General features: G+C 48.1%; 1 long non-coding RNA gene across 1 annotated transcript in view; it reads right to left on the bottom strand.

Moving 5' to 3' along the window:
* Positions 1-26,927, bottom strand: part of LOC124518658 (uncharacterized) — a 38,995-nt gene that overhangs the window by 9,406 nt on the left and 2,662 nt on the right. Inside the window, exons 2-3 of the long non-coding RNA XR_006963716.1 lie at positions 20,225-20,457; positions 11,944-12,195 (exon numbers count right to left, since the gene is read on the bottom strand). This is a non-coding gene — a long non-coding RNA (uncharacterized LOC124518658). The remainder of the gene's footprint in view (positions 1-11,943; positions 12,196-20,224; positions 20,458-26,927) is intronic.

The following is a 26,927-nucleotide window of genomic DNA, read 5'->3' as shown; positions in this document are numbered from 1 at the left end:
TATTGAAGAGATCTGGCAGATGCTACTTAACCAAGTGATGAGACTTTGTAATCCCAACAGAGACAAACGGACCCCACGATGTGATGCGCTGTAAAGTACCGACCCCACTTAGGTCATATTCTTGTCAGAAAGATTTAACCAGAATCTAGTCAATCTACGCAAGTTCAGATTATAGGCCATTCTACAAGACAATGGGCTTTGATTCTGAAAAAACTCTGTCACAAAAGAAAAAAATAAGGCGGGAAAGAATATTCTGGAACACCACCGTCCAGTAGAAATACGAGAGCCATATATGCAATTTAAAAAATTTACATTGCCACATTAAAAATAAAAGAAACAGGTAAAATTAATCTTAGTCATTTAAAATGGTAATTATTAATTAATAAGTTCAACAAACAATTTTAATTTTATATTTTTAGTCCAATATATTCAATGTATTAACACTTCAATATGCAATCAGTATACGGGATTACCAGTGAGATAGCTTGCGTTAGTTTGTGTGTGTGTTGAGTTTTCAGTACAATGTACATTTCAAGCCACATGTCAAGCACTCAATAGCCACGTGGCCAGGGGCTTCCATATTGGATGGCTCAGTTCTAGATTACAGAGGATTTTAAAGAGATGTAATAACCAGATGAAATGTGGGAACCTGTTTTGGAACAACAACAAAAATCGCTCTAAGGGAGATTGTGGGGTTAACCGGGGCAATTTATAGACTTCATGTGGTATAGACTGTGTATTTTTAATATTAGTATATATACATTAAAGTCCTTGAGTAATAACTACACTCAGTTGTGTAGGAGAATAGTGTCATGCTTAGGAGGTATATGCTAAATTGCGTGGGTGTAAGGTCTGATGTCTGTAACTTACTTTCAAATGGCTTGACAAATCACAGACCATAAATAGACAGAGGGCAAGCAGATAGAGATACAGAGAGTGAGCAAGTGTTAATAATTGGTGAGTCCGGGGAAAGGATGGCCAGATGTTTGTTGTAATGCTTTGTTTCAACTTTTTGAAGGTTTGAAAGGTCTGAGAGAAAACAGATTCTAATCATGATGATGATGGTCCTACCGGGCTTTAGAGTCTACGGTGTATTTTCACATATATTGTTAATTGGATCCTTTCAGAAGTCTGTGCAGGTAGATACAGTTGGTATATTTTATCTTTGTTTTATAGTCAATGAAAACATTTCTTCACGTGCCAGGCACAGTACATACATTTGCTCTCCTAATTTCTGCAGGAGCTCCCAGAGACAGGCTGAGTCTCCCCCCTTCACCAGAGCTCACCCCTGAGGCTCTGGGAGGACAGAGGGCAGTCAAGATCCCCAACAAGAAAGTCCCAGCCTGACCTGACCTCCTTTCTCTCTTCGCTTCCTGTTTGTAAGCCCTCTTGGACGGATGCAGGAATGGAAGCCCAGAGACGTTAACTAACTTGTACAAAGTCACACAGCTACTAAGGGGCAAAGCCAGAATTCAAGCCAGACTTCAGTCTCCCATTCCAGGGCTCTTTTTTCACAGCACCCAAGCCACCTGTGGATCGGCCCTCCTGCCTGAACCTACGCTCTGAAGTAGGTTCAGGCTCTGACGGTGACTCACATGAGAAGAGGTCTTGGCTCAAGGGCCCTCAGCACAGGAAGTTAATCGGGCTATTGAAGTGGAGCCAAGGAAAGGCCCATAAGCTCAGAGATCGCCTCGCCAGAGAGAAGCTTTATAAAAACAAAAGCACAGCTACATCAACTAAATCATCTGATGCTCTGATTAAGAAGCATGAGTGGCCACCCCATGTGATCTGTGATGTGATCTGTGCGCTCCAGCCCCGGAGACAAGATCGGGCACAGATTTCTGCCTTTGGGGTAGGAGGATGGTATTCAGGCAGGATTCCATTTGTGGGGCTGGGGAAGGGTGAGGTGATGTGGGAGGGAGGGATGGGGCCTTTCAGGCCTCCAGTCTCACAGCTATGCTGCATCTTTTTTTTTAAAGCAAATATAATTAGGTTTTCAGTGAACTTTAAATGAAATCTAAATTTTTAATGGAAATTAAAATTTGTCATTTAGTTGTAATTATTTGATTAAAAAACCGTGCGCGTTACTGAAAGTCTTAGGCTGGAGAACAACGAAGTCATGTGTCAAAATACTCAAATAAGGAGAAAATAGCAACCATAACAGGAATCTAAGGGAACGGTGAGTTTTGCATCAGAACAGACTCAGTGCAGTGAGGACTTCTAAAGAGGGCTTGATAGACTCCTTCCTTCAAGGACCACCCCCTTCTCTCCCTTTGATGAGGGGGTTCCAGCAGGGATCCACCAGGTAGCTGTAAACTAAAGAAGGTCATCTATGGAGTGTTGACCTTGAACCCCAAAGCACTTCTTGAACTGCTAGAAGGGGCTGCCCGGCTGTTCTGGAGATCGCAGGGTCCCGGTATACTGGGGGCAGCCAACCGCTCAGCTCTGGGGAAAAACATGCACACGGGAGCAGCTGGGCACGTGCCCCAAGCCCCTCCCTCTGACTGTGGCAAGACCTGTGTTTAGGGGTTACACCTGCCTCTTTTCAAATAGCTTCTCAGTTGAAGATTCTGCAGTGACTGTCAATCTAGACCCTGAATCCAGAAATGTTCATAGTTAGTGCTGAGCGCGCATGACGGGACAGAGATTTAATCAGAGACCCGGTTTAGGGTGATGTTGGCGGTGGCGGTGAAGCCTGTCGGTAGACACCAAACCCTTAGCAGAGTGGTCCTGGAGGAGCGAGTCCGGGTAAGCAGCCAAGATCCACCATTCAGACAGCCCGCGTGGGCCTGACTGGTGAGTGAATTCTGCAGAACTCTGTCTGCATCCTGAACTGGTCAGGCCTGCCCGTGACCTTCATCCAGACCTGTCTGGAAGGGACCGGGACAGAAGAGTGGCAAAGCCAGCGGTGAAGGACTGTCCGGAAGCTCTCCCACGTGCTCTCTCTGGACTGGCCAACCAGCACGTCTTCTCCGTCGTTCAGCTCGAATCCGCCCCCCAGGCTTTTGGTGGTGGTGTTTAATCTGAGTCCTTACCTTGCTGAGCACTAGGACACATAGGACTTATGCAGCCAAGAGCTGACAAAAAGGGGGTCCCTACACGGGCGCTTGGTGATCCTGTAGCCCAGAAGGGCTCGCTCTCCCCCTGAGACCCCATACCCCCCGAGTTCCGAGGTGCTCAATCAGCTCCCAGGGCTGGGAGAACCTTGTGTGCCTGTCTCAGAGCCGAGTCCTCGGAGCTGGAGGTATTGAGTGCGAGGAAAGCCAGAGGGGCCTCAGCCAGTCAACCCGCAGACTTGATGTTGGCCAGCGCATCTTGTGACTTCCGGTATCAAAGATTTCTCCCGCTGAAAGGAAGGGCTGGAGCTTCCACGGCTCAGAGGCACTCAGTGGAATGCTCTGTTCTATTTTAGTGACACAATGGTTACATTATCCTTAAAACGAAGAAAATGCACTTGGGGCGTAATAATACTGCTTCCCTCGCGTTCTGTCCCATTCTTCCTTCCTGCCCTTCACCGCACCCTCCCCTACTCTTTGCTCTATTTTTATTGATGTGAAATTTATAGAACAAACAATGAACCGTTTTTAAAGCATATGACTCAGTGGCATTTCGTGCATCACAGTGTTGTGCAACCATCACCTCCGTCTAGTTTCAAAACTTTTTCATCACCCCAGAACATCCCTGAAGGCATGAAGTGGCCTCTGTGGCTTCCCCTCCCTGTCCAGGCATGGCAGGAGCCACTCATCTGCTTTCTGTCTCTAGGGATGTGCCTCCTCTGGACATTTCATATAAACGGAAACGTGCAATATGTAACTTCTTGTGTCTCGTATCTGTCACTTCATGTTATGCTTTTGAAGATCATCCAAGTTGTAGCAAATAACAGTACTTCATTCTTTTTAAAAAATATTTATTTATTTTGCGGGGGGAGGGGCAGAGACAGAGGGAGAGAGAGAATCTCAAACAGGCTCCGTGCTCAGTGTGGAGCCCGACGCGGGGCTTGATCCCACAACCGTGAGGTCGTGAACTGAGCTGAAATCAAGAGTCGGACGCTTAGCCCACTGAGCCATCCAGACAGCCCCAGTACTTCATTCTTTATGACCAAAGAGTATTCCACTTTGTGGGTGTAGCAGAACTCAGGCAGTCATCCGTTGATGGGCATTTGGGTCATTTCCACCTTTTGGCTACTATGATTAATGCGGCTACAAACATTCATGCACACGTTTCTGGGTAGATGTACGCTCGCATTGCTCTAGGGCCATATGGTAACTCTGTGTTTAGCATTTTAATCGATTGCAAAACTGTTTCCCAAAGCTGCTGCATCATTGGGCACGGCCACCAGTACAGTCGGAGGGTCCCTCGCCCTCTTATCCAGCGAAACAAAACCAAACCAGCAAAACAATCTGCTCATCCTAAAGCACGGCGGCTGCCAAGGGCCTCTCCAGAACCAAGTGCGTTTCCTAACAATGATTCACAAAGCAGCTCTGGTAAAAGGTGAGCCTAAAACAAACACACCCAGCTGGTCCACAAGCTGCCCGCAAAGGCGGAAGAAGCTGGTCTGTCCGCCGCTTCAGGGGAAGAGGCTCTACTAAAGTTGTTCTGCTCCTGTGCACCCCCCACCCCCCACCACGGTCAGCTGCTCTTTGCCCCCATTCGAATGGGTCCATCAGCAGGTCAGCTTGGCCAGCCCCCCACTGAGCATGGACCGTGTGCCTCCCCAGCTGGTGGGAAGACGCGTGGAAGAGGAAAGAGGTCAGGTGCAACTCAAGGAGCACGCTGCGATGTGGACAAGCCTGGAGCAGCACGAAAAGGGGTGGCATTTTAGAGCTGGAAAGGACTTTGTGATCTCAACCCCAAGTCAGGCACGAGGTCAAAGTTGAAGAAACGAAGGTCACTCCGGTTCGGGGAAGCCGAGGCGAGAAATCGGGTCCCGCTACGTCTGTGTTCCCAGGCTCGTCCTATAAGGCTCACCTGGGGAGCTGGTAAAATGCAGATCCCCTGGCCAGGCCAACCAGACCCGACTATCGGGGGACAGAGGCTGTGCTTTTAGTGGGTCTGATCAGGAAACTTGGGGAAGATGCCACTCATTGTGAAGAAAATGATAAAGCTGATTTAGCAGCAGCAAAGTTGCCTAGTTCTTGATTTCATTGCTGATATCCCCTTGCATTGGAGTGAAAATGTGAAGTCATCATGTTTGCATGCTATGTGGTTTCTGTTAGTCTGCCTTAGGTTCTGATGGTCCCATGATTTAGATAGTCCCAGCCTATGGGACGCACACCTGCGTGCACGCACACGCACGCGCAGAATGGATGGCGAGTTGCCCATCTCCTTTAAGCCAGATTATAGCAACTAACCTCACTGTTCTGCACCTCGCTTTTAAAAAGGAAAAAAAAAGAGGGTGCCTGGGTGGCTCAGTTGGTCAAGTGTCTGACTTTGGCTCAGGTCATGATCTTACAGTTCACGACTTCAAGCCCCGTGTTGGGCTCTGTGCTGACAGCTCAGAACCTGGAGACTACTTCTGCCCCTCCCCCATGTGCACGTTGTCTCTCTCAAAAATAAATGGGGCGCCTGGGTGGCGCAGTCGGTTAAGCGTCCGACTTCAGCCAGGTCACGATCTCGTGGCCCGTGAGTCCGAGCCCCGCGTCGGGCTCTGGGCTGATGGCTCAGAGCCTGGAGCCTGTTTCCGATTCTGTGTCTCCCTCTCTCTCTGCCCCTCCCCCATTCATGCTCTGTCTCTCTCTGTCCCAAAAATAAATAAAAACATTGAAAAAAAAATTAAAAATAAATAAATACTAAACAGATAAATAGAAAAGAAAAAATATTTTCTTTAAAGATTTCTTTTCTTGTTTATTTTTTGAGAGAGGGACAGAGTGAAAGTGAGGGAGGGGCAGAGAGAGAGGAAGATACAGAATCCGAAGCAGGCTCCAGGCTCTGAGCTGTCAGCACAGAGCCCGACGCGGTAATCGAAGTCGCAAACCGTGAGATCATGATCTGAGCCAAAGTTGGACGCTTACCCGACGGAGCCACCCAGGTGCCCCAAAAGAAAAAAAAAATTAAGTGTGGTGTCTAATCTGATGAAAATTAAGGAAAAAAAAAAGCCCGTAGGGGTGCCTGGGTGGCTCCGTCGGGTAAGCACCCAACTTCGGTTCAGGTCATGATCTCACAGCTAATGAGTTCAAGCCCCACATTGGGCTCTGTGCTGACAACTCGGAGCCTGGAGCCTCCCTCTCTCTCTGCCCCTCTCCAACTTGCACTCAGTCTGTATCTCAAAAATAAATAAAACATCAAAAAATATTTTAAAGCCTCTTTAGTAGATATTTTTAAAATCCTGATTTCACAGATAAAGAAACTGAGATTCTGTGAGTCTCAGATACTTGCTCAAAGTCATGAATCTAGTCCCTCACTGGCTGTTATGGGTTGAACTGTGTCCCCCTCAAAAGATTATAATGGTGTCCTAACCCCCCAGTACCACACAGTGTGACCTTATTTGGAGACAGGCTTTTTCCACAAGCAGTCGAGTTGAAATGAAATCATTAGGGTGGGTCCTAATCTAACATGACTGGTGGTCCTTATAAAAAAGAGAAATTGGGATCCAGACATAAATACGGGAAGACCACCATGCAAAGATGGAGGCAGAAACTGGGAAGATGCTTCTACAAGCCAAGGATTGCCAAAGACGGCTGGCAAACAGCAAGAAGCTACGGGAGAGACATAGAACAGACTCTCTCCCGCCAGCCCTCCTAAGGGACCACCCTGCCAACAATCGATTTCAGACTTCGGAGCCTCAGAGCTGTGACACAGTACATTTCTGTGGTTTAAAGCCACACAGTGTGGGACTTTGCACGGCAGCCCTACACTGGCCAAACTGAGAGGCAAACCTGGGCCTGTCCACACCTAATTAAAGTGTACCCGTCACTGCACTGCGACCACTTCAAAGAGCCCAGAGTGTAATGGGGGAAAGATGTGAGCAGATGAGCACCTGACTGTTCCACACAGCTCTACGCAAAGATCATGAGAGCACAGCGTAGGGAGTGGCTGGGAATGGTTAGAGGCGGTTTCAAGCGGGTGGCGCCTGGACGTGGCCTGTGTGCTCAAGTTGGTTCCAAGGTCATGGTCTAAACACAGTACAGCAAGCATAGATCTCAAGACACACACAGATACGCACACCTGTGCGTATGCACACACACACACACACACACACACACACACACACACACACACACACTAATACACACATGAACAGTACCATGGACAGCGGAAAGAGAAGCCCCAAAAGGCAAATACACTGAGTCCAAGCCCCATTCTAGCTCTTGGACAAGTCACATAGTCTCCCAGGTCCTTAGTTACTCCTGTAAAATGGGGATAATAAATAGTAAACCTACCAACCCCAGAGCGTGGTAATGGACCAGACGCCCATTTATGGTCCATTTATACGGTTTATATGTGGGAAAGGGTGGCTTGCCTTTAGGTAGCGGTTTCCAAACTTGGTTCAGTCCGGTGAGTTGTTGAAATCTACAGATTCCAGGTTGCCTCTCCCAGAGCCTCTGATTCAGTGGCCTGAGGTGCTGCCACGGAGTGCGTGGGAAAACACACTCTCCAAGGGACTGTCACGGGCTGCCAGGGAGAAGGTTCTAGATAATTGCCGAACACCCAGGCAAACGCGCTGTTGTGGGTCGTGGGTTCAGGGAGCTCACGTGTGCTGGCACAACCAGACACATACTTTGTCAGGCCCAGGGCAAAAATGAAAATTCAGGGGCTCCTTGCTCAAAAATTGAGGATTGTAAGACAGCAACACCAGAGCATTCAACTCAGCACAGATTCTTCTGAGTGCAGTTCCTGTGCTGAGTTAGAGCAGAAGCTGCTGGAGGCCTCAGTGGTGATGCCCGCATTGGGGGAAAAACAGCTCAGAGGATGCCCGCTAAAGCCAGTCTGATGCGGAGTCTTTCGTTTTATTGGCTAAAAGCACCTTGGGATTTTGGAGATGGTGTAGCATGGTCCAGATAAGTCAGCCTAAAAGACAAAGCCAAGGACCCTCAAGGCTCACGTCCAACGATCCAATTACAGGGCCTTCCCCCATGTCAAATTCTGCAGCCGGTCCCACGGGTTTCCATTCTGCTATAATTCAGACAGACACACAAGTACAGTAGCAATTGTGCAAATAGCCCCGAGCGGGCAGGGTGCTGCTCACCACATTCATTACTTTTGTCACGTTTCCAACATACTCTTGGTGCCAGAGATCATGGGCCCCTGACTATTCCGAAGGGTCTATTTCCTTTCTGTCACGTGCAGCAACGCTGACAGGTGAGCACAAGAGTGGCAACTCGGTAATTGGATTCACACTCTGATGTTGTAACAACTCCTGCCTGAGAACAGGTCACGGGGAAAACACATTCTTCCACTGAACTCAAATAACCTAAGCAATTTGTTGTCCCTTCTCCTTCCGGAGGGGGGAAAAAAGATGATATAAATGTTGAATGCATATGTGCATGTATGTATGAATGTATGTATGTATGAAAAGGTGTATGAATGCATGTGCATATATGTATATGTGTGTGTGCATGTGTGTAGGTATATGTGTATATGCAATATATGTATATGTGTGTATATATAAATATATATGCATATGTGTAAACATATTTAGGTACATTGTATCCACAAAACTAACAAGAATTATGGTGTCTATGAAGGCAACTTTAGTCAGTCAATATTTATTTGGGGAGAAAATAATGTATTAGAGAGGCTATCAACTCAGTTTGGAGAAAACTATCACCTTGTATGGGGAAAACTGGTTTCCTCCATGTCTGCTTATGATGCGGGACTTAAATCACGTCTGTACGGACCTCAACCTCCCTTTCCCTCCCCTGCCTCCCCCTTCATATTTGCCAAGTCACAAGGTTCATAAAGCATATTTCTCCCTCATGCAAAGAAACAGGGACGGGCGTCTGGGTGGCTCTGTGGGTTAAGCATCTGACTTCGGCTCAGCTATGATCTCACAGTCAGCAAGTTCGAGCCTTGCATCTGGGTCTGTGCTGACAGCTCAGCGCCTGGAGCCTGCTTCGGATTCTGTGTCTCCTTCTGTCTCTGCCCCTTCCCGGCTTGTTCTCTGTCTACTTTCTGCATGAGGCTGATGATGCCTGATTCAGAGGAACCAGATATTGAGACAAATAGCTCAAGAGCGTGAAAGACACTTGTAGGTCTTTCCTTGTGTTAAATAGAGGGTTGCCTGACATATAGCCACACCAAGGCCTCACACAGATATAGAGCCAGTAGTATCTCAGGCCGTTTACCATTTTACTTTAACAACATGTCAAAGATACATCCTGAAGAAGTATGAGGAAACCGTATGCCCATTTATTTTACTTCATGTCAACCGGCCATCATTGGGTTTGGTCCTTGTGTCGTCTAGGGGTACCAACTCTTTAGCAAGAAAGAGAGACTGAAGTTCTGGCCATTTTAGGAGAAAATAACTCATTTTTTGGAGAATTGTCTAGGGGTACCAACCCTTCAGCAAGAAAGAGAGACTGAAGTTCTGGCCATTTTAGGAGAAAATAACTCATTTTTTGGAGAATCGTCTAGGGGTACCAGCCCTTCAGCAAGAAAGAGAGACTGAAGTTCTCGCCATTTTAGGAGAAAATAACTCATGTTTTGGAGAAGCCTCGAAAACCAACACCTACAAAATCATGGTTGGTATCACTGCATGTCTAAAATGAAAATAGAATAAGAGAGAAAGCAAGACAAAATATTAAGATCCATTAAACGCAACTGCTGGTTTTTTCCTGAAAATCAGACTGGCTGTTTTAATTTCCCTCTCTGACTCTGAACTCAACAAAGGCAGGGCTGTTCCCATGTTTCTGAAGTGCAGGCTGTTGCTTGCAAGATGGGCCCTGACGTCTCCAAGCTTGCATCCGACACAGGTAACGTTCAGAGGGTGGAAGAATGAATTAACAGTGGCGTGAAGAGAAAGCTTGGGGACTGGGGAGAGTGGTGATCGCCCGACACCGCGAACATCCGTCATGCCACCGAGGTGCGTACTTTACGATGGTTGCAATGGTAGTTTTTATCTTTCATGTATTTTATCACAATAAAACAATTAATTAATGGGTGCCTACCAGGCACTGATTCAGAAATGGAAATGGAGAATAAAAAGCTCGAGGCTTCCCAAGTCCATTTTCATAGGAGCCCCATACCATAGTTGATAGATACCCAAATGTTATACTCAAAAGCACGTCCACTCAAGGGGCGCCTGGGTGGCCCAGTCAGTTAAGCATCCAACTCTTGGCTTCTGCTCAGGTCATGATCTCATGGTTTGTGAGTTCAAGCCCTGAACTGGGGCTCTGTGCTGATGGCTCAGGGCCTGCTTGGGATTCTCTCTCCCTCTCTCTCTGCCCCTCCTCCACTCAAGCTCTATCTTTCTGTCTCAAATAAGTAAATAAAAAAATTTTTTTAAAAGGCACGTCCACCCCAGAACATATCCCACATACATTGTGGCAAGCCTATAAGGCTAGTGTTACATTAGAAGAAAAAAATAAATAACGGTGACTAGACATTATCCAAAGGAAATACTCTAAACCAGAAAAGGGGTTCGCAGAGATTGGCAAACTAGGGCCCTCTTGTCAAGTTCAGCCCCGTGCCTGTTTTTGTGCGGTCTGTGAACTAAGAATGGTCTGCATATTTACAAATAGTTGAGAAAAAACCAAGAGAAGAAAACCATTTCGTGACTGGTGGAAATGAAATGAAATTGAAATTTCAGTTTTCCCAAATAAACTTTTACTGGAAGATGTCCATTCGTTTAGGTACAGTCCCTGGTGCTTTAGAACTATAATGGCAGAATCTAATAGCTGTGATGTAGATCATATGGTCTACAAGGCAGAAAATATTTCTTATGTGGCTCTGTAAGAAGAAGGTTGCCAACCCTTGCTCTGGAGGATGGACAGGACTTTCAGATGAGGGTAGACCGTCCTGGAGCCTTGATAAAGTCAGCGTGCAGAGAGAGGTTCATCAAAGAGAGAGAGAGTCCAGTCCAGCGCCTCAGAGGGTCCCGCTCTGCTGAGCTGCAAGGCCAGAGGCACAGCAATGCCAGCGAGCACGGGGGATGTCCTGGGACCTAGGCTGCGGTGGGTAACAACACTCCCACCTTCCATGTGCTTTAACACACCCTCACCCCAGAATCTGCGTCCTGCTTTTTCTCCTTTCAAAGCTTCTGCGTGTGCTCATGATATGTAAATATTTTAGGTGTACCAATGTTAGTAGGGGAGGGATGGGGGTGGGGCGCCTGGGTGGCTCAGTTGGTTAAGCATCCGACTGAGGTCATGATCTCACTGTTCCTGGGATCGAGCTCCGCGTCGGGCTCTGAGCTGACCGCATGGAGCCTGCTTGGGATTCTCTCTCTCACTCTCTCTGCCCCTACCCTGCTCGTGCTCTCTCTCTCTCTCTCTCTCTCTCTCTCAATAAACTTAAAAAAAAGACAGAAGGAGAGGGATGCAAGCATTGCTGAAGGACCTAACGGATGCCTGATATTTAAATGTTGGCTCTTCGATTCTTCTCTAAAACTCTCCCGTAAGGTAGGCATTATTAGCCCCATTTTATAAATGTTACTAGCTACATTTCCTTTCTTTTTCTGAGTGATTGCCATAGTCCTTGGCCTTCTTCCATAACCTTTACACACATTAAATCATTTAATCCTCAGGACAACTCTATAAGTAGGTACAATTATTACTCTCATTTTACAGTTGAGATCGTTGAGGCCGAGGTATATTCAGTAAGCTGCTCAAAAACAAAACACAGAGCCAGGATTTGAACCCAGGTGCTCAGCTAGACTGTCTTCCACCGCAAGCAGCAGAGAAGTTCTGGATCTTGCTCAAGGAAACACAGGTGGTAACGGCAGAGCGGCATTTCAGACCAAACTTACCCTACTTCAACTTGTGTGTTCCCTACACTGTTCCTTACCTGATCTTCCTCGTAGGCTCTGGTTCTGGGACATGGGCCACCAGAAAATGTCCATTAGTCAAGAAACCACTAGATCTCTCAATGTCTTCTGATACCCAGCATCGAGGACAGCTGTCTTTGTCTCCTTCTCTAAGAAGAATTTGATTGGCGGTAAAGTGAAAAGCTGTCCTCTTTGTGATGAAACTGACCTTCGGGATCCGAGTTGGAAAAGTGGCTTTTCGGCTCGTTCTTTTCAGAACTGAGATGGATTTGCTGGAGGAGAAAAAGGAGAATATCAACTCAGCTACCATTGTATATAAGGCAATGACTAAGAAGACGAACTTCTTTCCTGATAGATTTAGTTGATCTAGAGAGAGAGAGAGAGAGAGAGAACTTTTTTTGGCTTTACACTGGCTAGGGAGGCTGGGGAATCTCTGAGGGAAATTTTCCATGTGTAATAATATATTCGTAATAATCTGTGATTCAGGTAGCTCGTTCTAAAAAAAAACGTGTTCACGGTAAACGGCGTAAGGGAGTCAGCAACGAACTCAGAGTGTGCCAGGGACATGAGTTCAGCACTCCGTGTTCATGCGACTCCTCTCTGCCTAAAATGGATTGCAGCTTGTCAGCAGCTACTTGGAAGAACAAAATACTTTGAGACGATTTGGAAGGCCAGATTCAGAACACCAAAGAGCAAAAGGAACCTTTGTTTCTTGTTCCTTTAAGCGTAAGGGTTCTGACTCAGCAGGTTTAAGGAAAGACTGGACCCCAGGTGGCAGGAAAGAGACCAACCCCTCTCTCTCCTCCTTCACCGACTGTGCTTGCTCCCCACAGCTTTGCGCCCAGCGGGAGCCTGCAGTGTAGACTGGAGATGCCCCAGTGACCTTGCTTTGGAGAGTGAGGGAAAGGATGAATCAGAGGCATTTTGCAGGTGCATGAATTCTACTACAGCAATGCAAGCAGGAATGTACTATCACGCTGGCGAGAATGTTCCTGCGAACAGCATCCTGGGAGACCCTGCAGTTTGCATTTCTAAAGGGAAAAAAAAATCTCAGAAGCCAATAGGTGGTGGGTGTGTGCCCTTCTGTCCGTAAGAGTTGGCGTTCATTTTAGCTGGCCACACGGCAAAAAGATGTGACAGCCACTTTTGGTTTTAAGCTTTAATCAATTTCCCTCAACGCTTGGTTCTATTTTGCAAACGCTTACAGAACAGCTGCTTTGAGCCCGGCCCTGTGCCAGCCTCTGGGAGAACAAGATCAATTAGGCACAGCCCCCGACCACAAGGAGTGCAAAGTCTAGCACCTTCTGCAGACCTCTGAGAAGTCAATCCCAAGGGCCGCGCTTGGGATTGTTGACTTGTGCTTTTGAGGGCAGAAACGCATCTGGTGGGGGCTCACAGATGCATGTCCCCACTCCTCCCAGGGGGCCCTCCTGTCCTCCTGTCCACCACACAGAGGGTGGAGCAGATCTGAGGGTTCTGTAGTCCCACCCACAAAGAGCTGCTTCACTTTCGTCCCGGTGAAACTCTGGGCCCTCCTGTCATTATTGCCACACCGCCTCTGAGAAGTACAGATTTCAAAAGAGGGCTCATAATTCCTGCCAAAGCTATCGTGCCGACGTCAGGCATCTACACTGGCCTGGGCTGAGGGTCGAGTGCCCTGCCGTTAAAAGGAAAATCAGAGGTGGGAACTCAGCCACCACCTAGAAGGAGGGGACACACGCCTGCTCACGGTCCCGGGTGCCCACACGTGCCTCCTTCCCGCTGCTTGGACCCAATCACTCATGTGACCCCATCCCAAATGTCCAGAAAGAAGAATCTGTCCTGAGTACCGTGTGTTGAAAACTAAACACGAGCAGTTCAGTAGCTTCCCGGAAAGAATATCAGCAGGGCAGTGCGGGCTTTCCTCCGGTTCAGTCATGGGAACACGCCCAGGCCGAGTGTGTGTACTGAAATGATCTTCAGCCCCTGATGCTGGAGGAGGGTCCAGTCTGCCATGTTTAGAAAGTGAAAGCCGTAGGCGTCATTTGGCAAAGTCACCAGTACCCTGCCCAGAGCCTATCAAGCCGTGTTCCAAGCATTCCGAGAGCTGTTCTGGAGCTAGTTTGGCAATCTTCTTATGACAGCAAAAGATAAGAGTGCTAAAAACTAAGAATTTCCAAGAATGCGCTGTGGTCCAGGTCTGGCGATGAGGGATTTAAGGGCTTTGGCCCACGGAGTCCTCACCACCATCCCCTGAAAGGATTATTATCATTCTCAGTTCACAGATGGGAAAAGTTAAGCAATCTGCCCAAAGATCGCGTGTCCAGTAAGTGATGGAGCTGGAACATGAACCGGGCCTGTGTGACAAAGTGACAGTAGTCACAGCCTGGGAGGGCTCCCTGCCTCGTAGTCCCCCACCTTCCTCCTGTTACCGGCTCGCCCCTGCCACTCGGCTCTGGGGGCTGTGGGGGGGAGGTACAGAGGGGAGAAGTGGAGAGAGTCCAGACGGCCCTAGTCCCAGAATGTAGGGAGGAAGGAAAGTCATTCATTTCTTTGTCCTCGGCAGCAAAGTCCCCCTTCCCCTCTCTTTTTGGACCTCAGGTACATTCAATTGAGACACCTTGGCTCCTGGCCTCCTCTCATCCATTCAGGCGAAGCTTATCTGCTTCATTTTACATTGTCCCCCCTTTATTCCCTCGCCAACATCCATTCTCACTGCCATCTGGGTTACACGCTAACCCGTGTAAATATATGTCTCTAGCTATACATGGACACCTGAATGCACACATCTACGTCCACGTCCTTAGATACAGGCGTATACCCGAATGTGTACACAGATATACACGTATATGTGTACATGCATATGCACATACAGCATCGCTTTGTGTATACGTCCTGAAGCCCTACAGATGGCCCCGTGCCATCGATTTTATTCTATGTCTTCTTCCCAGTGACCACGTTTTTAAGTTTTATTTACATTAGCGTTTGTAAACCTAGTTTGTTACTTCCGGTGATGCGAAGTATTCTCTCCCTGCCCTTCTCCCTGTAGCCCTGATATGCATTTGCGAGCGTGTGAGTGTGTGCACGTGTGTGCGCGCGTGCATGTGGGTAACGGCTGTCCGTTGTTTGTTAGCATTGAGAGCAGGGACTTGTTTTTTTTTTTTTCAATGCTTATTTGTTTTTGAGACAGAGAGAGACAGAGCATGAACGGAGGAGGGCAGAGAGAGAGAGGGAGACACAGAATCGGAAACAGGCTCCAGGCTCTGAGCTGTCAGCCCAGAGCCCGACGCGGGGCTCGAACTCACCAGCTGTGAGATCATGACCTGAGCTGAAGTTGGACGCCCAACCGACTGAGGCACCCAGGTGCCCCAGGGACTTGGTTTTAATCACAGCTACATCCTCAGCAAATAGAACAGTGCCAGGCACGACAGGTTCTTAGTAAATATTTGTTGAGTAAATGAATGAATGCAAATCCACCACAATTTCTTTTCTCCCCAGTGAGGAATACATAGCGGGTCTCTTTCTCTTTTTCACCACAAACACGGAATGGAGGAGAGTCACTGGGTTAGGAGGTGTATTCATGTTGAACCCTCCCTTCCCCCCTCATGCCCTCTCCCCCCACCCTGTCTCTCCTTCTCTCCTTTCTTTTTCATATATATATATATATATATATATATATATATATATATACACACCACTCAAAGTTCTTTGTCTGAGTCCCCTGGAGGCAGACGAAAAGAAGAATATTTGTGTTCTTGGAGGTCTCACTTCAATTAGCTATAAATGAAATCTTTCTAAAAGTATCTGCTATTCCTGAGCAGATACACAGGACCTCAGATCACATATTTTAAAAATTGTATTTGGATTTGACAAGTATATATGGAATCCCTCCTCTGTGCAAACCTCTGTGACAGGCAGGGAGGGGCATGAGGAGCAGATCCCCAAAGTAGGGGAGAAGGGGGGCATGCGGGGAGGAACACATAGCATGAGGGAGGGCGTGGGCGGCCAGGTGCAGACTGAGTGCCTGTGTCATAGAGTGTGGGGCCTTCTGGTGTGTTCTAGAAACCACGGGGTACAAGTTTGAGAGGAACAGAATATTTATAGTCTCCTGGTATCTCCCCCACAAATTAAAAGTAACATCATGTGCCTCTTGGCACGATACAGTAAGAAGATAACATTTTTGTAGCATTTCTGACAAAAGCTCATAATCTGAACCTAATCACAAGGAACAAATCAGACAGGCCCAAACGAGAGGCATTCTAAAAACTGTGTGGTTCCACATGAGCGACAAAACAAGGCTGAAGAGCGAGCCGTCCCAGATTAAAGGAGACGAGTGCGCTACGGTAACTGAAAGCAGCATGTGATTCTGGGTTGGCTCCCGGAACAGGGAAAAGCAGTTTCTCTAAAGGACGTTACTGGGTCGATTGGTGAAATTTGAATACGGGCTGCATGTTAGATCATATATTGTATCGGTGCTAAACTTCCTGAAGATGACACTTGTGTAGCAGTTTTCGTTTTTCTTTTTTTTAAAGTGTAGATAGAGAGAGAGAGAGAGTGCGAGCAGGGGAGGGGGGGGAAAGGAGACAGAGAGAGAGAGAAGGAGAGAGAATCTTCAGCAGGTTCCACACGCAGCACAGAGCCTGACGCAGGACTCGATCCCACCACCCTGGGATCGTGACCTGAGCCCAAATCAGGAGTCGGACACTTGATCGACTGAGCCACCCAGGCTCCCTGAATGGTGGTTTTCTATACATACATATGTGCGCACACACACACACACACATGCCTAGTTCCCACAGGCAAGGGCCAAATACTGCCATTCACCCAACTCTTAGGTGGTTTAGCAAAACCATCAGTAATGATAGCAAGTATACAGAGGAAAAAGAGGTGAAACAAATGTGACAGAATATTAGTCATCAGTGGACCTGAACATTTCATTGTACGTTTCTTGCAAATTTTCGGTAAAGGTGATATTTTTTATTTTTATTTTTTTATTTTTTCTTTCAGTTGATATTTTTTAAAAATGAAACGTTTAAAAAGCTGTCCTCGGGGCACCTGGGTGGCGCAGTCGGTGAAGCGTCCGACTTCAGCCAGGTCACGATCTCGCGGTCCGTGAGTTCGAGCCCCGCGTCGGGCTCTGGGCTGATGGCTCGGAGCCTGGAGCCTGTTTCCGATTCTGTGTCTCCCTCTCTCTCTGCCCCTCCCCCGTTCATGCTCTGTCTCTCTCTGTACCAAAAATAAATTAAAAAAAAAAAAAAAAACGTTGAAAAAAAAAAAAAGCTGTCCTAGTGTTAAAGGCAGGGGTTGAAACATGGAGGCAGGTGTAGCATAAGAAAAATAGAGATGAGCCCGTATGGTCCTTGCGATGTGTCGGGCACGTTTTACCTCTCAGTGATCTAATCGTCTCAACCACCTGCAGGAGGTGTTATTATTACTGCCCCATTTTACAGGTGGGGACACTCACTCAAGATCTCACAGATAGTATGTTGAAGAGCTGGGTTCTGAGCCTGGGAAGGTTGGCTCCAAGAACGTGCTCTTTACTGCTGCTGTGTCGGAATTAAAGCCGAGATATGAGGGCACCTGGGTGGCTCAGTCAGTTAAGCCTCTGACTCTTGGTTTCAACTCAGTTCACAATCTCGTGGTTTTGTGAGTCCAAGCCCCATGTCAGGCTCTGCGCTGACAATGAGGAGCCTGCTTGGGATTCTCTGTCTCCCTTTCTCTTCCTCTCTCTCTCTCTCTGCCCCTCCCCTCCTCAAAAAAAATAAACATGAAAAAAACCTGAGATCAGAGACAAACATATCTTACGATTTCACTCATATGTGGAATTTGAGAAACTCCACAGAGTTTCAAACATAAGGGAAGACAAGGAAAAATAAGATAAAAACAAAGATGGGAGACAAACCATAAGAGACTCTTAAATGCAGAGAACAAGCTGAGGGTTGCTGGAGAGGCGTTGGGTGGGGGGATGGGCTAAATGGGTGACAGGCATTAAGGGGGGCACCTTTCGGGATGAGCACTGGGTGTTAAATGTAAGTGATGAATCACTGGGTTCTACTCCTGAAGCCAAGACTACACTGTATGTGAACTAACGTGATGAAAAAAAAAAAAGTTGAGATGCCAATCAGACTACCTGGCTTCAAATCCCACATTCATCATGTTCCTGACTGGGGGTCCATGAACAAGCTACTAGCCTCAGTTGCCTAAAATATTTTTTTTTTAATGAGGGTTATATAGGGTGCCTGGCTGGCTCAGTTGGTAGAGTGTGCAACTCCTGATCTTGGAGTCATGAGTTTATACACCACACTGGGTGTAGAGTTTTCCTTTAAAAAATGAGGGCTATAAAAGCACTTACCTTATAGGGTTGTTCTGGCGTTACCTGAGGTAGAGCATTGTTAAGGGCTCAAAAAAAGTGCTCGGTGCATAACAAATGTATCATTACGCGTAACCTTCGGGAACCTGGGGCCCGTAGAGCGGTGGCTCCTAAATCCCACCAAGTGTATGGGTGACTGGGAGTAATTAGACACGAAAGGAGTGACCACAGAGGCGAAGGCAGGTTTGAGTCAGGGAAGTTGTTATGTGCAAAATTCACATTTAGCAGGGTGGATGTTCCACGGGACGACTAGAAACCACTGCAGACAACTGTGGAGGTTGGAATTTCGACCCTGTCACTTCCTAGGTCCTTCCTGGATTGTGCAAGTAAATATCCATGGCCTGAACCGTCATCTACACGGACTCCCAAAGGGAGAGAATATTTTGTCTACGCGATAAAACAAACAGCTCATTCACTTTTGGGTCCTGTCTATGCTGACAGAAGCCCCTTGGTAAGAGTTCTTGACTCGGTCTCTCTCCCCTGACACGCACCATCACACCACCCAGGGTACTTTTGGTCGGAATCCCCATGGATTCATGTCTAGTAGCCCAACACTCAGCCTGACCACGCTGACGGCCACTACTCTGCAGGGCATTTCTGTTGGGGATGACACAGGTCCCAGGAGTCCCCACGACAGTCACCCCAGAGAACTCTGCTGTTGAAAGACAGATAGGTTTGGGGCGCCTGGGTGGCTCGGTCGGTTAAGCGTTCGACTTTGGTTCAGGTCGTGATCTCATGGCTCATGAGTTCAAGCCCCATATCGGGTCTCTGTGCTCACAGCTCAGAGCCTGGAGCCTGTGTCAGATTCTGTGTCTCTGCCCCTCCCCCGCTTGCACTCTGTCTCTCTCTCTCTCTCTCTCAAAAATAAATAAACATTCAAAAAAAATTTTTAAGTAAAGACGGCTACGTTCAATGGGCTATTTTTGACTACAGTTGTTCCTTTAGGGATAGAAAAAGTTAAAGTTAGAAGTTATTTGTGGAGACTGTATATATAGAGAGAGACAAAGACAGGGAGACAGAGAGAGAGACGGAGAATGAATTAGCAACCTGGAGGTCAAGGTTTGGCAAAAATGATAACCAACAGGTAGCGGTGGTTGGGAAATTTAGACCAAAGTATCCACAGAAAGGGAAAAGACTTGGAAAACCTGAAAATCGTTCGTGTAGCCCATCAACGAAAACCAGTCCAAACAGAGCTAGGAACAGGTCAGAAGAAAGCGAACCCAGGAATACGGGCCTTTTTGAGGCAACCACTTTAGTTAAGTGTTTCCTGTTCTTCTCAGGGCCAGGCTAGGCTGGTTGAGTGCCGAGCCCAGCGTGCTGGGGGCAGGGTGGGGGGCTAGTGGATGGGCTGGGCTGGGGGGGGTACCAGGGGCTCAGGTATCCCGCAAAGGAGACACAACTTTGAGAAGAAGCCTATAGGTAATGAAAGCCTCGGACCGCTTTAGTGTGGGTTTAAATTATTTGTAGGTGGCCACAGTGAAACGCGAAATGTCCTCTGGGGCTCGATGTAACACCTGTTAGTTTAAACCAACATTGTATCTTTCACCGTCCCTTGCCTCCACATTGCCCATGAACTATGACCTCAACCTAGCCCACGTTCTTAAGATTTTTAAGGTGAGCAATCAAACTTAGGTAAACATCCCCACCAGAGAGAGAGAGAGTAACCATGGGCCCAGCTTCCTCCTGAAAGTACGTGTATATATTTATGTCAAACGTACAATCACAACCCTTGTGTGTTACCGGACTCGCCTATGTTGAAAGAGAATGCTTTGTTGAGGAGGCTGAGTGCCCTGGAAGGAAGTTGCTCAATGTAAGTGGAAACCAAACCCTAGCTTTGGTTTCCTCGGGAAATTTTGCAGTAACTGCTTCTCTATAATTAGTCAGCATGGGCTTGACCACGGCCTTCAGCCTAGACCCAGCCATCGGATGATAGACACTAGCCACGCACAGACCTCAGAGCCGTCCCACCAGTCGTCTGTTCCGTCCTGGAGCCTGGACGCTTGGAGTCTTGCGAGTTTGCCTTTGAAGGAACCACCCAGTCTGGGGGTTTGCAGTTGTTTTTCTGAGTCTGCTGCGGATCCAAGAGAAGGAGTGAGGGGAGAAGAGAGGAGGAGGGGCGACGAGGGCTTGGTGCAAAGCAGACTCACTTCCATCTATCACCGGCACACATGTGAAAGGCGGTTCCCTTGTCAATAAAAGGGGGAAAGGAGTTAACAATCTCAGATCTGTTTTTGCTTTTTCACTGATGAGGAAATAAATCCAGAGAGGTTAAGTGGCCCGAGGTTGTGAGTTTACAGTAAGTGGCCGAGACTTCTGGCTTCCCGCCCAGGGCCTGTTCTCACTACTGACCCGCTTCCCACCCCCAATATAACACTGAGGACGGCAGAGTGACAGGTGCTGCTGATAAACCTCCTGATGGCTGATTGACCATCCATCACTCATCAATCAGCTATTGATGTCTTATCAGGCCGCCAGATGGTGCCTGGAAGGTGCAGAAAGGCTTCAACTCATGCCATCTTTCCCACAAAGAGGTTGATCTGTACTTTGAGACGTGACACATATTCAAACCATGCGAAAGACAGTGCAAAACCAGGGCGGGGGAGTGTGGAGATCAATGTCACGGCAATGAGAGGAGGGAGAACCCTCTTCAAGGAACCTCCCTGGTGGGCTTTGCAGAGGTGAGCCCAGCGCTGAGCCTGGAGGATGCCTTCCAGACACAAGGGCAGGAGGGCAGCCCAGGCTCCTGCAGGGACAGTGTCAGCAGCAGAAACAGAGGGGTCTGTGAGGACCTAAGGGGATCTCCTGGCACGGGGGTATGGTCACACTAGGAGAGATGGCCGCTCCCGATCGCCTGGACCTACCGGCTGCCCCCCTTCCCCTCCCGCCTGACTGATGGGCAAATCACGGTGATGCAGTTGCTTGCCAACACCCACTGCTGGGTCCTTAGATCAGACCTTCATTACCCCTCCCCCACCGGCCTTCTCCTTGCTCTTCGAGCCCTTGATCTGGCTTCCCTACCCTTCTCACGGCCACCAGAATTCTCTTGCTAAAGAGCCAATGTTGCTATGTCCTCGCTCTGCTTTTAGATCCAACCAACCCACTGCCTGTAGGATAAGTCCCTGCTCCTTTGCAGGGCAGACCAGGCCCTTCAAAGGCTGACCACATCTACTTTCTCTCCCCCCCCCCCCCCCCCCCCCGCATCCTTGGACCCAGGCTCATGTCCTCATAGCCCCTTCCTACAAACAACACGCATTACTCTCCATGAGGGTAATGAGAGCTGAATCTTCCATGACTTTCTGGCATAGTTCCTTCATCCAAGAAAGTCTCTATGACTATTTGCCTCCTGACTTTTCTATTGAGGCTCACCTCGAACACATCACCTCCTCCATGAAGCCTCCCTTTCTTGCTGCTCAGGTTCCTGGCCCTGAGCTCTGATATCACATTGTTGTTCCTGTTCCCATATTTGTTTAAATATCTACCTCTTCTGTAAGCTGGGCACCCAGGGCCTGATTCTCATTCTGTTACGCCCAGGGCTTGCTATAGCTTATTGTTCATAGAGTGTTCTTTTTTTTTTTTAATTTTTTTAATGTTTATTTATTTTTGAGAGAGCGCGAGCAGGGAAGGGCCAGAAAGAGAGGGAGACACGGAATCTGGAGCAGGCTCCAGGCTCTGAGCTGCCAGCACAGAGCCGGACGCAGGGCTCTAACCCATGAACCGTGAGACCATGACCTGAGCCGAAGTTGGACGCTCAACCGACTGAGCCACCCAGGTGCACCCATAGGGTGTTCTTAATAAAGATCTGCTGAATGAAGGAGTGAATGAAGGAGTGGAAAAGTATGATAGAGAGGAATAAAAAACGAAGCCAGATTTTCAGGTCACTGGGGCAAAATCAGGAGAGGACACTGTGCAGATGTGGCCCCATGGAGAGGCCAACTCTGCCCCAAGAAAGGTTGGGGTTTGCCCCTCCTGCAGTCGTCCCCCTCTGTTACTGAGCACTCCACCCTCCAAGACTGAGATTAGGGCTGCAGAGGGACTGCAGAGGTCACAACAGCAGAACTTTCACACATTTTTAAAAACCTATTTTGATGGTAAAAGCCAAAAAATAACACAGGAAGTCAGGACGAAAAAAGAAAGTTAGCGACAATCCCATGACCTCAATACGATCAATTACTATTGTTTTTTGATGTCCAGTCCAGTCTTTTTCCTTAGGTCTTGTGATGGTTAATTTTGTGTTAGCCTTATAGGCTAAGGGATGAACAGAGGGCTGGTGAAACATCGTTCTTGGGGTGCCTCTGAGGGTGTTTCCAAAAGAGATTAGCATGTAAATCAGAAGACTGAGTAAAGATTGCCTCACCAAGGCACGTGGGCATCATTCAGTCTTGATGTCGAGCACAAAGGCAGAGGACGGATGAATGGTCTCTCTCTCCTCTCGAGCTGGGGTGCTCATCTTCTCCTGACCTTGGCCATCAGTTCTCCTGGTTCTTAGGTCTTCACACTTGGACCAGTACTTACACCATTGGCTCCCCTGTTTCTCAGGCCTTTGGGTTTGGACTGGGATGGCACCATGGGCTTTTCTGGACCTCTCCAGCTTGCAGACAGCAGACTGTAGAGCTTCTCAGCCTCCACAATTCCGAGCCAGTCCTTAATAATGAATCTCCTTCTGAAATCAACACACTGTACACCTTAAACTTACTGTGTTATATGTCCTTTGGGATGTGAAATGTTGGGGTCGGGGAGTGAACGTTCAAGAAAGGATTCTTGAGACGTCTTCGGTGCAAAAAAGGATGGTTTTATTAAAGCATGGGGATAGGATGTGTGGGCAGAACGAGCTGCCTTGGGGTTGTGAGGGGTGGCTGATTCTGTACTTTCAAGTCGGGAGGGGGTTAGCGGTAGTGGAGTCTCCAAGGCATTTGGAAGCAAGGCTTCTAGGACCTTAGGAGCTATTTACTACCGTCTAGTAAACCATTAGTCATGAGACCCTTTAGATGTATATCAGTGGAGCCACGTGTTTGGAAGATGACTGCTAACATTTATCTTCGGGGGGAGTAGACATAAAGGAAGTTTCCAAAGGGATTTTTATATGTTAAAGAGGACCTACAGGATCCTGGAGAGGTCAGGCTAATGTCAAGCTATGGTTGCTTTTTGCCTCTAGCAAAGTATTCACATCAAGGCAGTTGAGCTCCTGGAGGAAGGTCACTCTGCCTCTCTCAAGTACTTGTCAATGGCTGCAAAGGAAATGAAATCTTTTTCTATATTTCTTTTGCCTTTGTTCTCCACATCAAACTGTCTATCAGCAAAGCTGTAAAAAAAAACAACAATCCCTTTCTATGTACCCATAAATCTCCTACTGGCTCTCTTTCTCTGGAGAACCCTACTTCATGTCTATAGTTGCAATTATGGTTTTTTAAGTAGAGCAGATAAGCAGGAAATCAAAATTCTTGAGAACATGTCTTTTAGATGCCTTCCAGTGTTCTGCATACAATGGGTGCTCAATAGGTAATTTTAGGCAGACTGGCCTGTATCCTGACCAAAAGCTTTTGTGAAAGGTGATGTCACCACCCTAGCAACCCTTCCAGAAGGAAGCCTGTGATAACATCTCTCCAGTACCTCCAGCCTTCTCTTTCCTGCCTGGAACACAACTTTCCTCCCTTCGTGTTGTATTTTTCATTACTCAACCAGCCATTCGGTCAACAAACATTTAGCGAGTGCCGGTTGTAGAGTGGGTCCTGGGCTACAGTCCCCATGCTTCCTGCCCTGTGGCTTTGCTGACCTGCAAGCCTGTGCCTCCACCCTCGTGACAATCCTGCCCAGAGCCTCCTCGAGACCCTTTATTGGTGGCTCATCGCGCAGCGCTTATCCAGTTAAACCAAAAGTCCATGTGTACTCAAGTTCCTTCTTTTGTCTGTGCTGCACCCAGAAGCAAAATAATTGTCCAGCTGTCCTGAGAACAGCCAACAGTTGGGATTGTGTCAGCGAGTCTTTGTTCAGTTCCTATAAAGGACTGTCTATTAGGTAATAATCCGTTCCAAATGGAAAAGACGCCTTTCGTAAGGCCTGAAATTAACGATTGCCACATCCCCCTTCAGGCCCACAAACAGTTCTTTCACTACGAAAGAACAAGCTTGACTAACTAGAAAGAGTCTTGAAAACGTCTTTTCTAGCTCTAAAAATCATGGGATCTGGCCGCAGAGACAAGCAGAGGATGACAGTGCATGAGGGGAGCTCCTGCGAAGAGCGGCGAGCCAGGGGCGGCTGGCGTGGGCCGAGCTGCCACGCTGTTGCCCGCACTGCTTTTCTTCCGTGCAGGGAGCATCAGCAAGGGTGGGCTTGCGAAGGGCGACGCCGTCACAGGACGGCGCTTGGACAATGGCATCACCTCCACGCAGGCGAAACACCACGTGAGCTTGGGAGGAGCTGGTCCCACATCCCGACAAGAACCGCGCTCACCCGTGGCGGCTCAGCACTCTTCAGCCTCCCCGTAAACTCACGAGGATGAGGCAGGAAAGAAAGGCAGATTTCGGACACGCCGGCGCTCTTGCCGGACAGGCAGCTGGAACTTTCCGTAAGGCGCACGTGTGTGTGTGTGTGTGTGTGTGTGCGCACTCACACGTTGTCACGGGCTGAACTTTATCCCCCTGATATTCATACGTTGAAGTCTTAACTCCCGGGAGCTCAGCATGTGACTGTGGTTGGACACAGGGCCTTTCGAGAGGTACTTAAGGTTCAATGAGGTCATCAGAGTGGGCATTAATCCCTATGACTGGCGTCCTTATGATAAAGGGAGGTTGGGACACAGACACACAGTGGGACGACCACGTGGAGACACAGCGGGAACACAGCCACCGTTAAGCCACGGAGATTGGCCTCGGGAGACGCCAAACTTGCCGAAGGGGACCAGAATATGCCACCCCAGATGTGCCACTTTTTGATTATGTTGAGCTGAAGGCAATGAAGACCTAGCACATTCGGAGAAAAAATTTTCTCTCTCCCTGAACTGCCTGGAAGAAGTGAAAAAGGGGCCTGAGCTAGAACAAGAACAACGGCCGGAGGTAACTTTCTTATCTGAAAGACTTACCTGCGTGGCAGGACAAACGTCTGACTGCCAAACATCCGCTCTTTCTCATGGTCCTGTGCTGTGAATCGCCCCCTCCCCTTTGAAGCCCCATAGGATGGCACGTAAGCCTCAGTTGCCCGACTGCCTTTGGGTCCCATGTTTTTATGGGGCTCCTGCACGTACAAAATTAAAATAGATGTTCCCCCTGTCGATCTATCTTATGTCAATTTAATTATCGGAGCAAAGAACCTACAAGGGTAGAAGGAAACTATTTCCTCCCCTACATGGCCAACACCTCGGTCTCTGACCCGTAGCCTCCAGATCCGTGGGAACATTAACTCGTATCGTGTAAGCTGCCCGGTCTGCGGTACTTTGCAGAAGCTCAGGCAGACTAACGCACCCACTCCCACACATTCACACACTCTCACGCTCACGTAGGAACACTTTCACACACTCAGCCTCGCACACACACACACAGACTCATATACTCATACACCATCTACACAGACACACATCAAACACGCTCACTCACACATATATCCTTATACACTCCCCCCCACTCACATAGACACACACACAAATCACACTCTCACATACTCACCCATGCAGACATGCTCACACTTATCTCAAACACAAACACTCGTACCCGTTCTTGCACAGACTCGCACTCAAACGCACACTCACCCACACAGATACATACTCTCACACACCCACACACGCCACACTTCACCCTCACACACACTTCCTGAGCCCCGAGACTTGGGCTGTTGCGGCTCGGGCCTGCACCGAGGCCAGTTCCCTTCCTTTGGTCTCTCTCAACCTCATTCCTCTTGCTAGAACCTTCGATCCATCTGGGGCCTTCTGCCTGGAGTCTGACTTCTGGCATTCCCGCACTCCCTGCGTGCCTGGCACTTTGCTTTTCTGTCTCCAGCCTTGGCCTGGACAGGAGCAGAGCGGTCGAGATGCTATTGACCACAGGCAGGGCGCACACACTCTGAGTCTCAAGATTCTTATCCCTAAAATCAGTAATCTAAACTAGCACAGTGGTTCTCAAAGTGGGTCCCCAGACCAATAGCATCAAGGTCACCTGGGACTCATTAGAAATGCACATTCTCAGGGCACCCAGATCGCTCCGTTGGTTGAGCGTCGGACTCTTGATTTGGGGTCAGGTTGTGATCCCAGGGTCATGGGATCGGACCCCGTGTTGGGCTCTGCATTTAGCATGGCACCTGCTTAAGATTCTCTCTCTCTCTCCCCCCACTCACACACACACACACACTCTCTCTCTCTCACTCTCTAAAAAAGTAAAAAAAAAGACATGCACATTCTCAGGCCCCACCCACATATACTGAATCAGAACCTCTGAGGGGGTAGAGCCCAGAAATCTGTGTTTTAACATGTCCTTTGGGAAGTTCTGATCCAGGCTAAAGTTTGAGAATCACTGAACTGGAACATCTCTAAAATTTCTGTTCGGTAATAAACCTCCCAGACTTGCTGTGTGCATTGGGTTATTTATGAAATGCCTTCAATGCGCCCATTCCCTTCCAAACATCATCTCTACAATCCCCTAAAGTAGGTGTCACGAAACAGTGTTTTCCGGA

This window comes from Lynx rufus, unplaced genomic scaffold (assembly GCF_022079265.1).
Source record: "Lynx rufus isolate CCGP_SWC_20201006 ecotype Redwood Valley unplaced genomic scaffold, mLynRuf1.p SCAF_25, whole genome shotgun sequence".
Lineage (NCBI taxonomy): Eukaryota > Metazoa > Chordata > Mammalia > Carnivora > Felidae > Lynx > Lynx rufus.
This window is presented reverse-complemented; position numbering and strand designations above follow the sequence as displayed.